Genomic DNA, 15,094 nt, shown 5'->3' on the forward strand with positions numbered 1-15,094 from the left:
ATGAAAAAAAGCAAGGTGTAAGCATTTCTGTGGTGCAATCGGTTAGCGTTTTCAGCTATTAACCCCCAGGTGGGTTTTTTGATCCCACCCAGGGACGCACTTCTTCCTATAGTAAACATCATCACCGCAAAAATTTAATTGTTCCGCAAAACCTGAACTATTTTGATATTTGCAGTAGTAAACAATTGAGTACCAGAGTCAACATTACCGGGAATTTCCAATAATTACTGACAATGGCAACTTGCAAGCAGTTAGTATTCACCCATGGAATTATATGTTCCAGTGAGTGGCGGGAGAATTCACTTATGCTCCCGTTGCATCTTCAGCTAAAGTAATTTAAAAAACAATGCAAAATTGTTCGAGAACTTGACAAGCAAAAACAACAGATCGCCGGAGTTCTATTTTAATATTTTCGTATATTTTCCTTAATTTGAATATAAATGTTAACATAAACGCTGTTCAATATAATGTAATGTTGTTGTACTTTTAAAATATTTTAGCTGAGGGTGAGAGGGGGGATATTACGCCTTGCCAAACATCTAAAATAACTGTAAAAGGGGGTGGCATTTTAATTAAACTGGCAATCAAAAGAAAGTTACAATTTGTATGGTATTATGCTCAATATCCCTCGATATTGAAGGTCAGATGAGGAATTTGAAGAAACTATCAAAGAAACAACGGCAATAGCAGAGGGTGTTGATTTTGAACCAGGGTTTGCACCTCAATAATCCATCAGTCTTCGCTTGACAGGCTTCCTCAAGATATTCGGTGTTCTATACAAAAAATCGACAATTAAGCGCAAATGTGACAAGAGGCAAAGACTGCGGCAGAGGAGGAATAAACTCCACACGATGACTGTATGTATACGTCTGTCTAATATTCGGCCCCTGCAGGGGCATCATATTCGCTGAACTGCGTGCCAGCGTGTGTACGGGCTTATACTGTAATTCAAGAATATCAATGGTCAGACGCTTACAACGGGTGTTTGTGTTTGTATTATTTAGATAATTGAAAAAACATTCAAAACTACAGCTCGAATGAAATTAAAAAAAAAGTTTATTTGTCTCTTTGCTGTAACAACTGTGCCAAAACTATTCAGATACATCAGAATAGCATCAGAATGTAACTAGATTTTATTGGATTTTAGGAAATGTATTTTTGCGCATTTCTCTATACGATCAGAATACCTTCCTGTTTTCACCGTTTATTGTTTCTGCCTATGATATCTCGGAAAGAAAGACCCAGTATCTGTTCACCGAAATAATTCAGGAGTTTGCAGTGGTTTGAGAGGAGTGTATGAAGGTAATGAAGGAGGGAGGACACGCGCATTCTGCACGGGGAGCGCAGAGCAATGAGTCGGGCCTGCAGCTCTCCGAGTCTTTTCTTATACAACCTCGCGGAGTCCGGACACAGCGTCTCCAGCCAGTGTTGAAGGTTTACAGTTCAGAAAACGGCTGTCTCGAGCAGAAACTGATCTTCCTGCTTTAGTTAAGGTTTGGTTATTGTGGGGGTTTAGCGCTTGTATCTCTCTTCTCTTACTAAACACTAACTACTGTAAAGTATATAAATAGTAGCTAAAATGCAGCTAAAATACTTCAGTAAGGCCGTGCAGATAGGAAAGTTTAATAAAAATGTTTTATGATCTATGTTCTAGTTGCCCATATATTTTTAACTCTCTGTTCGAGCTCTGATTTAATCCTCTCGGCTCCTGCCGCTGTCACTGGGAGAGTGGCTGCATTCCGTAGGGCTACAGGCTGATTTCACAATGCCACATTTAATGAAATACAGGGGAAACCGCAAGGAAAACAATATGTTTTAATACATCTTCTTCTGGATTTATATTTCGGTCTTTCACCTTTGAATGCATACCTTGACCGTAAATCTTTACTCGATTACAGGCACCCCAAACAGTTCTTAAGGGAGAAATCGAAGCCTATTTGACTTTCTGCTAATCACATTGAAATGTTCACGAAGCATTTCCCTGCCCATCATGTGCCCGCAAGCCGGTTTCTCCGTTTTCTTCTTTCTGTCGTTGTCAGCGAGCACAAGAAGACAGGAAAAATGCAGGAGAGGGAAAAGCTGTCAGGAGTGGGATTTGAACCCACGCCTCTATTCAGAGACCAGAACACCCAAGCAATGGAAAGACAGGAGTCCTTGAGTCTGGCGCCTTAGACCACTCGGCCATCCTGACAAGGCACGCAAGATGGTGTGTTAAAAGCACCAGTAGTTCACAAAACTGAGAAATGCTTTGCTGGAGAAGCGCCACGTTGCCTAATGTTGCCTAAACGGATCACAGAAATCAAATATTCGGATCGATTTAGAGTGTGCTTTACAGCCTTTGTGTAATATTTTAAATTGTTTTAAAAAAGTGTGTACTGTGTACTACGTTTAGGACTAGTTAGTGTGGTAGAATATAAGTCAGAGTTCAGCTGAACCTTTGCTCAGTGTGGTGCTCAGGACTCAGGAGTATTGTTGTGGTTCTAATTAGCACGAACTGCAGGGGCTCTGAATCAGAACATTTCAATTTATCTGTTCAGTAAGTTAAAATGCAGGACACATTAAAATCGGATTATTACTGTGTCTCTGTCCCGTTTGTATATAACCGGATGTTTAAAAGATACCAGTAAGGACACACAACTACTAATGTGGTACTTATTGGAAATAGTCCCAAAACAAGTACGTCCGGCAGCTGGTAGACCCCTGTAATAGTTTTGCAGTGACACTTTGAAGATTTACACTCTATTTAAATATTAATTTACTAAATTTCAGTTCTCTTTTCTCACACTCCCTGGCATAACTGAACTCTCACTCTCGCATACTAAAGGCTTTACATGCATTAGCTGTGATACAGATTCTAATAAAGACAGAATGAAACTGTTTGTTTTGTGTCTCATGGTGATCCTCTTCTCGATCTAAATGAAATGTTTAATATTATCCCTCGAGAAAGAAAGGAGTCAATTTCCGCCTGGAATGATTGATGCTCCATCAAACATTTTGTAATATCTCCGGAAGTTTATACAGTAGAATCCTGGTTTGTGGCTTAAATTCAAGGTAAACAAGACTAAGGAAACAAGTTGGAAACGATGTCGATCTGGGATTTAAATCATCCGGAACATTTCACTACATTGGGCAGTATGTGCCAGAGAGCAACTCCCGACATCTGTTGATAGCTCAGTTGGTAGAGCAGAGGACTGTAGTGGAAACAAGAGGCCATCTTTAGGTTGCTGGTTTGACTCTGGCTCGAAGGAAGGTGCCCTTTGTGTATTTCAGTTAAAATAGCTGATCTTTTTTTCACTCAGACTTTGATCAAAAGCTCAATAAATGACGGAGCAGAGGCTCTTGTTCCGAATTCAGCTCACATCTGATTGTCTTGTTTTGGCCAAGATCTGATCTTTGAATTCAGGGACTACTCTGTCTGCTTTGTACAGCAATTCAAAAGTAGATACAAATGTCACATTTTTATTGTAGATATAAAGGTGTTCTCTGTTTTCAAAGGATAGGTACTTAATTGGCTTTATGATTTGGTTTTGATTTTGTATCGTTGTATTATTAAGTTTGTGCTTTTTGTGTTTTTAACATATTGTGAACTTATTTTTGAAACAAATGCTTACAAAGGCAGACATGGCACACATCTGTTTATACCAGCGGTGAATTGTATATTTTTATTAAGTAGAAACTACTGCGCACTTCATGCAAGCTGTTGTGTGAATGAAAATTCATATGTTCATAGGAAGGCAGAATAAAATCCAGAACTGTGTTGGCGATATCGATAAACAGGGCTCATGTTCACAACAAAACTTTACTGTATAAAAAGTTAAAATTCGTAAATATATATTTTTTTTATTATGCAAAGTGTCTGTTAAACCATTCATGAAGGATTTTTAGACAAAAAAACACACCATTATATGAGAAAATATATTTACTATATCTGCATTTAACTCACTTTTTAACACTTTCAATTTCAAGGCCGATATAAATTGTTGCCCTGCTTTTTTGTCATAAATACACAAGCTTGTTATGTCTTGTGTCAGAAATAAACTGCATGAAATTTGCTAAAGCAACAAAAAGTAAGCGCCACAAAGAAGACAGACATTTGCGTTTATAGTGCAATGTTATCTCGAGCCTTTAAAATTACTTTAAATGCAATTTGTTTTTCTCTGTGGCTCTAAGGCTTTGTCATTTACTTTAGTTATTAAGGAGAACATTATGTTAATCGTATAGTTGAAACGTTTAATATATTCAGGTGGGTAGCTACGTCAGCATGCATATCTGCAAAGGAACAAGTAATATTGTAGGTTTATTCCATGCTGAAAAGAGAAGAGAGAAAACAAACCTGAAGAAGGTTTCACAGCTGAAACGTTGTGTTTTCTCTCTTCTCTTTTTAGTATGGAATAAACCTATTACTTGTTCCTTTAATATATTGTGCGGTTTGACTCAAAATGCTTTACTACTACAAGAGAGGATTATGGTATGGAGGATGAGACAAATTTATGATTTCTTGGAAGAAAATGTTTTTTCTTTGCATTCGAAATGAATCGAAACTTTAGTGCGACACACAAACCCTTTGTCTTTTTTAAAGATATAATATTTTTAAACAGACAGTATAGAAAACGTTTTTTTTTACTAAGCAATTTTGGCCGGGGGCGATGCATTACTAGTAGTGGCGCTGAGGTCACTATGGTGCAGTTGAGCACCGTAAGATTAGGGCCAGTGACATAATGTATAACGCATCTGACTTCGGAACAGAAGATTGTAGGTTTGACTCCTGCCTGGCTCATGTTGCTTTTTTAACACGGTACTGTCTGACGATCAGCTCCTGCTCTGAGCTCAATAGTAATGCAAAACTGCGTAACAAAGTTGGCGAGCAGCTGAACTTGTGCTCAGTAGTCAGTACGGTGCTGAGGGTTCAGTACTGGCGTTGTTCTAATTAGCACGAACTGCAATGGCTCTGAATCTGACCATTTCTATGGAAGCCCGTTTCCGCCAGGGAGTAAAAATAAAAACGCGCTATGGTATCTCAGAATTCCGACTTAGTAACTGAGAATTGCGACTTAAAAACTCAGAATTCCGACTTTATATCTCGTAATTGCGACTTTATATCTCATATTTGGGACTTCAAAATAACCCATATTTCATTGTCTGTCCTTTTGTTATTGTAACGGATTCGGGTTCCAGGGCTTGTGTCCTCGCCGCTCCCACCCTAGTTCGTGCCTCACTGCATTGGCTCGAACCCAGGCCTTGCCAGCTGAGCTAAAGAAGAGTTTCTTTTTTAAGTAAAAAAGGACATACAATGGAAATATTTTAAAAGTATAAGTTTCAGCTTTTATAATTGTGAATTCTTCTGGATGTGAAGTGTCTATTTCTGTATCGTATTTCATATTCTGTCTTCGTTTTTGTATTTCTGGTGTTTAAATTAAAAAAAAAATTAAAAGCCCACCGTCCACTATTCCATCTGTGTACTATGGAAGCCTCACTACCATAAAAATTAGTGTAATTAATTTGATTTTTATCAGGTCACTGTACAAGACAAGTCTTCAGGCTTATAGATCCTATGATCTTGTACGATTCATCAATATAGTGTAACGGAACGGCCAACATACAATTTGTAGTTCAGGTGGGTAGCTGCGTCAGCATGCGTAGGCTGCAAAGGAACAAGTAATAGGTTTATTCCATGCTGAAAAAAAGAAGAAAGAAAATATGTTTTGGCCAAAATGTACCAGTAAACTTTACATTAACAATACCAGCCAACGATACATTATTATTTCACACCGGTTCTACAGGAATCTACAGTAGAGCCCTGAGTTGACTCCCAGATTCCCACTGAGCCCATAGAATTCCACATCACCCATCACTCCTGCACACAGTCTGCTGAGAGCGCCTGTCCATAAACTACTGGATTGAGAATGGGTTCAAATAATTCCCCATTTTCTTAATTCTACATCAAAGGACTGTTAAAGGTCTATTTGAAGGCATTGATTCGTATTCTTAAACCAGATGAACGCCTGGAATAAGTTAATATTACTTATACATAGTCGTGCTACAATACTCCAGTTGAAGGCATGCTTCTAGCTTTGTGGTACTCTGGTGCGTCACAAATTTATGTTTGAATTTCTGTGGATGAACTACTATAGGTGTACCCTCGCTCACTTTCTTTAGCGACAGTCGTTGCTCTTCATCTGTGATGTATTTGCCTGTTTTTCAGTTCACTTCCCTGCAAGGAATATTTACCTCAGAGCTCTCTTTCACAGACTGCAGGCGCTATGATTGTTAACAGGTGTTATAGTGATGACATCTTTCTGTATGATCAGGACAGGAGCTGCAGGTCCACTGTGTTGTGGCTGCAGTACAATTTTAGCTTATTATTACAATACTTTTTAACAGCGACAGATTCTTAAGATCATGAGGTGTTTACGATATTATTTAAGTATTAAGATGCTACTACATTCGGAACTGTCCCATAGGATTCAGTGTTCCATCAGTTTGGCACTAAACTGCTTAGTCTATTGCAGGAATTGTACTTAGTCCTGTCCTGTAGTGTCCTCTAGAGAGCAGCAGCTGTTTCCTTGGACTCATTGCAATTGGTAACATTGTGATTACTGAGCAGGGGACTTAAGTCAGCAGACGAGCGAGTTGCAAATCGGTACTAATCTGGCGTACAGAGCTGCATGCTAATCTCTGGATCATCTCCAGTTAATGTGATGCTGTTCTTACCTTGCAATTGACCCAATCTGACTACTGGCACCAACAACCCTGTTATTACAAATAAACTTTTTATGTACATACAGTGATAAATAAGTTAGGTGGAGAGGTTTGGCAGCCCATATTCAGTCAAAGGTGTGTGTGCAGATCACTGTGATATACAGGCATCAACAAACTGACAAATACAATATTAAATGTTTAACTGATAAAACCCAAATGAACCAAACCTGAATAAATTAGTGGTGGAAAAGAGTCTTTTTATATAGCAAAAGGTCTCTGAGCCTTTGGTAAGAACGATGGGTATATAACCCATTGTCCTCAATATTAGAAATGAATCCTTGAGTACTGCTGTTTTACCAACGGTCCCCAAAAGTGCTGCCATTACCCCCGTCCCATAAAAGCCTAACATTACCCTTTCTTGCATAAACTGTAGAACGTGCCTTCAGATTTCAGTTGCAGTTTAATCTATTATCACACTACTCCCCACTTCATAACCTTCGCTCTTCTAATTCTGGTCTCCTAACTGTCCCCCAAGCCCATCTACACTGTATGGGTGACAGGGCCTTCTCCTGTTATGTCCCCAGGCTCTGGAACTCTCTGCCCAAGGATAGCAGAGTCACCTTCCCTAAACTCCTTCAACTTCAGACTCAACACCTTGTTCTGTAGAAGAGCCTTTACTGAACTGGTTCCAATCTTTACCCCTCTGCTTCTACTTTCCTTAGTACCACCATCCATGGTCTCCTCTGTCTATTGGAATTGTTTTATCCTGTGTATTCTTATTGTAATTCTGTCAAGTGCTTTGAGAAGCCACCTTTGGAACCATTATATAAAATAGTTTATCCTAAAACCTTGAAGCTTTAATAGGGCAGTGCAGTAGGGCTAAAAATTAACAGTGTTAGTGGGCCATCATGATTTGTGCAAATTATAGGTAGTCACAAAGGGAGACTAGGATTCACGACATGGGACACTGAAACAGGGGAGAGGCTTTGTGTAGTAAGTGTTCAGTCTCAATCCACACAGTCTGTGCTGCTGGTAGAGGTGGTTGTGAACACCTGTCTTCCCAGTCAAGTGCTGGGATCTCCAGTCTCAATCCTAATACTCCTCATGACTGTCCAATACCACTGCTGTGAAACCAACGCCCATAAGACAAGACCTCCAAGATTCTAACTGTACCATTATTCACTGATGTTTGTGCACCAGTATTGTTCCTTTGCTAAGGAATGGAAGGCCTACTTTACACCAAGCCCCTGTTGACAATTCCTTCCTTGTGTTTATTTTAGACAGTTTGTGCAGCCTAGAATAGGACACCTGATCTCACTCTTACTGGGCACTACAGTAGCAACTCACACTCCATAAGCACTACCCCTCTCGGAAATGGGAGGATTTCCAGTATATTGAACACCTCTGTCTCTCCCCCAGTAAAGAGTGTCACACTGCCCTGCCCAAGGAATAGTGCGGCCACCTTCCCCCAGTACAACGCTTTATTACTCCAGACATTTTCAGTCCTCATTGGCAGCAATACGGGAAGCATTCTTGAAAGGGGAACCCCCACAAATACTTCCATTGAATTCCTCCACCCCATTCAAACCTATAAACCATAAAGAAACAAGGGCAGGCAGAAGGCAGAAGGGCAGAAGCTTTATTGAAATGTTGCCATTACAAGGCGACTGGAGGCAGGAGAGTCACAAGGGCCAGGCTGGAGCCTTCATTCAGGCACCTGGGGACGAAGAAGGAGAACAATCCAGCTACACTGCAGGACACCCACCCCTATAGGGGCTCCACCTGCCAGACCCTACCTGTCCACTGGCCAACATCTCCAAAATCCTCTGCTCCCTCCACATCCTCACTGGTGCTCTCAGCATCTTCACTGGAGCTCTGAGGGTCTCCCTCCTCATCCTCAGTCCAGTCAGCTCCCACCTCCAGAGGAGCTTCTACTGGTGCCACAGCCACCCTACTACTGGTCACCAGGCTCCTGGTACCTGTGGACAAGCAACACCCAGGATTGAGGGATCTGCTATACCCAGAGACCCACAGTCTACTCATTTACACAGTCCTTTTGTCCAGCACAGGATCATTCCTCAGTTGTCCAAGCATAGCTGTCTCTTGGGCAGAGATGCATCCACAAGGGATAGAGAACCAGACCCACCTTCATTCCGACTGCCAGCACACCTGGACTCACAGCAGGCACAGACCTCATGGTCACCATACAGCTCCTCCCACCTGGAGGAGAGGAGGACAGGTGAGGCCTCCACCTGGCATGTCCCAGAGCACCCTCAGCAGGCTCCTTGCAGAAGTACCTCTTAGCCTCCCTGTTGTAGGTGCAGGACTTGGTCCCTGGTGTTGCTTTAGCAGGAGCCACAGCCATGACAGTGCATGTACAGCTCAGTCACTTCATGCTACAAGAGGGAAGGTCACAGCATTAAGGGATCAAGGCCAATAGAGGGACAAGGACCTTCTGCCATCAGTGAAGGCAAGCTGGCAACTCTAGGCACTACAGCTGCCACAGTCTGGTTCACATCTAGATCATGGATGGAAAAGCAGACCATGGATCAGTAGAGCAAGAAGGCTGAGCAGCCTTTGAGAGCAGTACCTTCCTGGACAGCTTCTTCTGGAAGAGAAAGGCATCAATCGTGAAGCGGAGCACATCCTTCTGCTTGGAGGGGACAAACCTGGACAGGCAGCCATCTGCCTTGCTGTCCACCATGCACCTGGGGACAAGGACAAGGATGAACCCCTGCAGGCTCTCAGGGCTCCTGCCCACCTCTCCTCCCAGAAGGGGCCGTACCCCAAGTTGTCGATCACAGGGAAACGGGGTTGGGAGTGCTGGTCCGGTTTCTCTGTTACGTAACACGAGTGGATGTACAGCCTCTGCTCCACTGTGGCAAAGTAGGCAGTGGCCTGGAAGTACATGGGCTGACCCAGGAAGTACTCATCCTTAGGAGAGAGCCGGACCCAGCGGGCTAGAGAGAGAGAGAGACAGCATTACACCTGCACACAGCACCCCCTGCAGGCAGGAGCCACTCACTCAAGGAGCTTACAGTTGGTGGTGAGCAGCACAAAGCTGTGCTTGTTCTTCAGGTCCTTGAAGAAGGTCCTTCTCCTGGCCCATGTGGGGACATAGCCAACCTTGTAGGAGTAGTGGAACCTGCAGGACAGAGGGGTTGAGGGGCATCTGGACACTTTCCCCAGCAGCTTCTCCGCAGCAGCAGAGCCCTGCCTACCTGTTGTAGGAGCACTTGACAGGCACAGAGAAGGGAATGAAGTGATGCACAGGCGCACTGGAGGAGGGCGGGGCATAGCGGAGAGTGTTGGAGTACACCAGGCGGCCCTGGACAACCTGCAGGGTCACAGAGGAAGGGATATTCCCAGAAAAGACAACCCCGATACCGGCCCTACAGCTCACATCGATACACTTCCTGTAGATGAAGACCGCTCGGTGCCGCACTCGTGAAGCCCGTAGATGAAGTAGAAGTAACTGCGTGTGGTTCGGCTGACGCTGCAGTTGCCCAAGGTCACCTCCGATGGCCGACAGCTGAAGCCGAACAGGAGCCGACTGACCCTCACGTACATCCTGCTGGAGTCGCACCACACAGCCACTCCTCGGGTGCCCCCGATGGCCGGGCGAGCCGGCTGCCGCCCTCGCTGGGGAGGAAACAGGACGCTCTTGATGTAGGCGGGTAAGGGGCGGCTGCCGGCTTCATCTTCTCCTTGTCGAAGTAGGGCGAGTACGCGTCTCTGGATACGGGAAGGCGGCGGAAGTCGGGAGTTAAGGACCGCGAGTCGTTCTCGCTTGCAGACAGGTCTTCGGAGGGCGCATCTGCCAGGTTCAAGTCCTCCGACTGGGCTGCGTCTTCGAGAGCCGGGAGGTCGGCCTGGAGCGCTAATTCCCGAGAGTCCCAGCCAGCCGGCCCGGCGGAGATCAATGCGGGGAGCCCAGCCCCAGCACACAGGCACAGCATAAAGAGAAACGAGCGCATCGCCAAATTAACGTCCCGCTAAATTGCTACAGGAGTAAAATAAGTAAACCAATAAACTGTGTTGAAGCAAGAAAGCATAAAGTGTGAATGCGGTGAATAGGTTTTTATACTGGCAGGACCTGCTACCACACACCTGGTCACACTACCGCTCAATCAACACAATCAATTACACACAGAGACTCGGATTGTTCTCAGGGTCTAATTAGAACCTGCTTCCAGTCTGAGGCGGGACTCCGTGAAGCCTCCTGAACACTTTCCCGTGTGTATCTGACCTCAGCGGAGGAGTTCAACGCAATTTCGACAGAATTAAATCACCCACACGTGTAAAATTTGCTCAGATTAATTTATTGTTCAATTAGTTTCTAATTTCCAAGGACAGTGTGTTAAACTCGCTGTCAGACAGAGTACGGAACATGCGACACGTCCGTCCACACTTTCTTTTATCGAGGGGGCTGTTCTATCAACATGTACCAACAATAATTTTACTATTTTTCATGTGTAATTGCATGTCATATTAAAATGTGTAATACAAGCATTTCTTTGCTTCCCAGTAAAGAAATACTGATCAGCTTTTGACATGATCTGATAATAATTTGTCTGATTTTCCAGAGATTGCTTTTGCTTCGCAGCACTGAGAACCAATGGAAGCCCGTTTCCGCCAGGGAGTAAAAAAAAAAACGCACTATGGTATCTCTGAATTGTGACTTAAAATCATAGAATTGCGACCTAAAAACTCAGAATTTTGACTTTATCTCTCACATTTGCGACTTCGAAATAGCCCCTATTTCATTGTCTGTCCTTTTGTTATTGTAACGGATTCGTGTTCTAGGGCTTGTGCCCTCGCCGTTCCCGCCCTACTTCGTGCCTCAAACCCCGTATTGGCTCAAACCCAGGTCTTGCTGGCTAGAATATGAAATAAGATACAGAAGCGGCGAGGGCACAAGCCCTAGAACCCGAATCCGTTACAATAACAAAAGGACAGACAATGAAATATGGGCTATTTCGACGTTGCAAATGTGAGAGATAAAGTCAAAATTCTGAGTTTTTAGGTCGCAATTCTGAGTTACTTAGTCGGAATTCTGCGGTACATTACTACAGTATGTAGGACAAGTTAATGTAGAATCATTACTATGTCTGTCTTTTGTTTGTATGTAAATGAATGTCTTTGACAACTTAATGTTAGTTTTTAATTTAGTTTTACGATGTAGGTCATGCGTTGACATATGCACGAGCATACGAAATGTCTCACTCCTGATTCAGCTCATGCTCCATAGGAGAGAAGAGATTCCTCCTGCTTCTCGCACAATCATATCAGAACAGAAGCCCGTGTCGCCCAGCTCTGATTCAAGAGCGACTCGCATCTTCAGCCCTTTTTTTATTCGTGATCCTTATTTTCCTTAGTTATGATCAATATTGAACTTTTTCTAAATAAAACGACAATAATCAAACATGCAGGCAGACTTTTAAAAAGTATTAGGAGCTGACAGGGTGCCCCTTTGGAATAGTTGTCAGAAAATGTGAGAAAAGGAAAGGTACGTAAGCTCTCACACACAGCATTGGAGATTGGCATCTGATTGAAAAAAAAACTACCTGTCTCCCCAGCATTTAACGGTGCTGTTGTTTTGATTTTACATATTGTTAGCATTTTAATGAATTGTTAAAAGATTGATATACAAATCTCTAAATAAGAAAACGTAAAAACCCTAGCTGTAAGCAATTGGCCATTCATATTCCTGAATTTTAAATCCCTGTGTTTTTCTGTATCCGAATGCCTGGTGCAGCTAATTTGAAAGCAGAGTCTACCATTTACTGTATTGCAAAAGCGTATTGTTCCCACCAAGGAAAAAAAATCCTGAGTTTACAGGAGTAAAAGAGGAAACAAATGCAAACACCGTTTAGAAAAAACACACACGTCTCAGGCCTTAACCATGACAAGGATGGGATTTGAACCTAGACGAGCAGAGCACAATGAATTAGCAATCCAAAAAGTGACTCCTGTTTAATTTTCTTTTCGCTTGCTCGATTTATAGTACGTTCCTAAATCCTTATAACCGATAAACTAAACGGCTTCATGTGCCACAGCATTCTGCTGCAGGTACGGTTTGCACCGTGTATTGGGCGAACCCGAATGAAATATTTCAAATATGTGAAGAATTTCATGAAACCTGAAAAAAGAAGATCACAGCCAATGTCAACAATTCGGAGCCTGTAGGCAGCTTCAACAGAACAAAACGATCTGAAGCCGCAATTCTTTCATTGAGTGTATTGTGACACTACGCTGCTGCTTTTACTGCTACTTCTGCTGCCGTTGCTTTAAACTCTACTCAGCGGGCAAGTAAAGTTGTACAAGGAATAGACTACTTTGAGCCATCCAAATTCCATTATGTGAATTTAAGCTTTTTTTTATTAATAACAGCATTAGTAATACAATGCGTGCTCAGAAACCTTACTTATTAGCTTATGAAGCAACAGTGTTTCGACAATTTGCGGTCTTCAAAAAGTAAACGCTGAAGTTTTTATACTTCTTTGTGAGCAGATCACCTTTGATTTAGAAAAGGAAAACTTACTCCCCTGTTGCTTTCATCTGAATCGAGACCCAAGCGCTAAGAAAGCTGAAAAATGCAGAAGTCATAAACCCGATTTTAATTTAGATACACATTTTCTAATGCAGCCTTCATTACAAGACAGTCTATTTCTCGAAAGCGTTTTATGTAAAAAAGAGAAAAACGAAAATATGTGGATGACAATATTTAAAAGCTGAAGATTTTACTTTTGAGAAATTGTCATTTTATGTATCTAGACGCTTTTCAACCGCTGGTTTTGGAACTTTGCTGTGCTTCCTGCATCATTTTCAGTGTTATAAAGTGGGTGTTGAGGGAGCGATCACTGTAGAACAGTTGATAGGTTGGAGCTGTTCAGACTACTCTTGTTATTTCTCAAATGCTTCCATCATTTTTCTTTCACGCTACAACGCGAGTGTGTACATGTGTTTGGTTTTCGTTTCACTGATTCTCATTGAAGATTCGTGAATTAACGACGAAAGAATCAGTTGCCTCGGAAAGCAGAAGGTTTGGTTCTCAACGATCTTGAAGACACGCCCATGTAGTGCAGCGTGTGATATTTGTACTATAAAAGACCAAGTGCTCAAAGTGACGTCTGCGTTTACCGTTTAGACTTTTCATCTCGGGCGCACTTTTAGAAAGCAAAGATAGAGCAGTTGTGTTGAATCACACTACGACAGCTGTTAGCAGAGTGGCGCAGCGGAAGCGTGCTGGGCCCATAACCCAGAGGTCGATGGATCGAAACCATCCTCTGCTATACACACCGTCAGTCTAATGAAGTGAATTTAAACCTTTTTTTTTCTCTCGTGTGTGTGGAAGCTTCACACTTCGTTAATTGTATTCGTTAATCTTTACCAATAGCAGATGCCCAAATGTATCTTTGGTTGTTCTGTGATCCTTCATAGTTTCCTCAATTCCTTCAAATTAACATCCATATCAAAGCAATTATATATATATATTACAATTAAGGTACATATTAAAAATATCAACGCACATTTGTATAATGCTCATTTAATAATGATTGTCAAGGATTGTCAAGTTCTCCAACAAATCTGTGTTCTAATTTTAAAATATTTTTGCTAAGGATACAACGGGTGTATAAATGAATTCTCCCAACAGCCAGTTAAAAAAAAATTCCACACGTGAGGATGGTTTTCTTGGACATTGACTTAGGTACTGAATTGTTTACTTGTTTTAGTTGCACACGAGTAAAACACGAAGATTTCCTGCAACATTCAAGAGGGTTTGCGAAGAAATCACTTCAATTATTAGCGCAGATTATGTTTACATCATCACAATCTGAAGCACGTCCCTAAGTGCGTTTGACCCACCAGCCATTTGTTTAACAGCTGCACAGGGACACATTCCCGTTGCTTTTCACAAATCACTGGCATTTTTTGCAGCATTTCTTCTGTCCTGAGAAGCAAGTTTTTGTATTTTATCTTTCAGAAGTTGTATGAATTTCTTGAAGTTCAGAAAAAACTTGTTCCAGAAAAGAAATGAACACTTGCTTCAAAGTAAATCAAGACGTATGTATCTCTTGCTGTGTCTGCTCTTATCTGTCCATCTCTCTCTCCTCTTCTCTTACTCTGGCAGTCTGTGCAGAGTTTCTGAAGGAGATGTAACACCACTTGGAAAAGAGGAAAAATTCTCAGGAAAATTCTCAGGCAGAATAAAAAATCATTATTCTCTTCTCAGTCAGATTCATAGCTCAGACTCACACTCAGACAGGATCTCAACTCCGTACTGCTCTCTATCCTCACAATTCAGAACCAGAAGATATTCAGAAAATCAGTGCTGCTACATGAACAATATCAGACAGAACAGCCTGGACTCATGTCACATTTCCCCATTTTA

General features: G+C 42.2%; 1 non-coding gene and 1 pseudogene across 1 annotated transcript; both read right to left on the reverse strand.

Moving 5' to 3' along the window:
* The window catches only part of LOC138242338 (zinc finger protein 850-like), a 1,462,105-nt pseudogene that overhangs the window by 979,860 nt on the left and 467,151 nt on the right, over positions 1-15,094 (reverse strand).
* Positions 2,081-2,191, reverse strand: trnal-caa (transfer RNA leucine (anticodon CAA)). Its single transcript has 2 exons — positions 2,154-2,191; positions 2,081-2,126 (listed from the first exon to the last, which is right to left on the reverse strand). It is a non-coding gene; the product is annotated as a tRNA-Leu (tRNA).

The sequence above is a fragment of the Lepisosteus oculatus genome, chromosome 14, assembly GCF_040954835.1.
Source record: "Lepisosteus oculatus isolate fLepOcu1 chromosome 14, fLepOcu1.hap2, whole genome shotgun sequence".
NCBI classification, from domain to species: domain Eukaryota; kingdom Metazoa; phylum Chordata; class Actinopteri; order Semionotiformes; family Lepisosteidae; genus Lepisosteus; species Lepisosteus oculatus.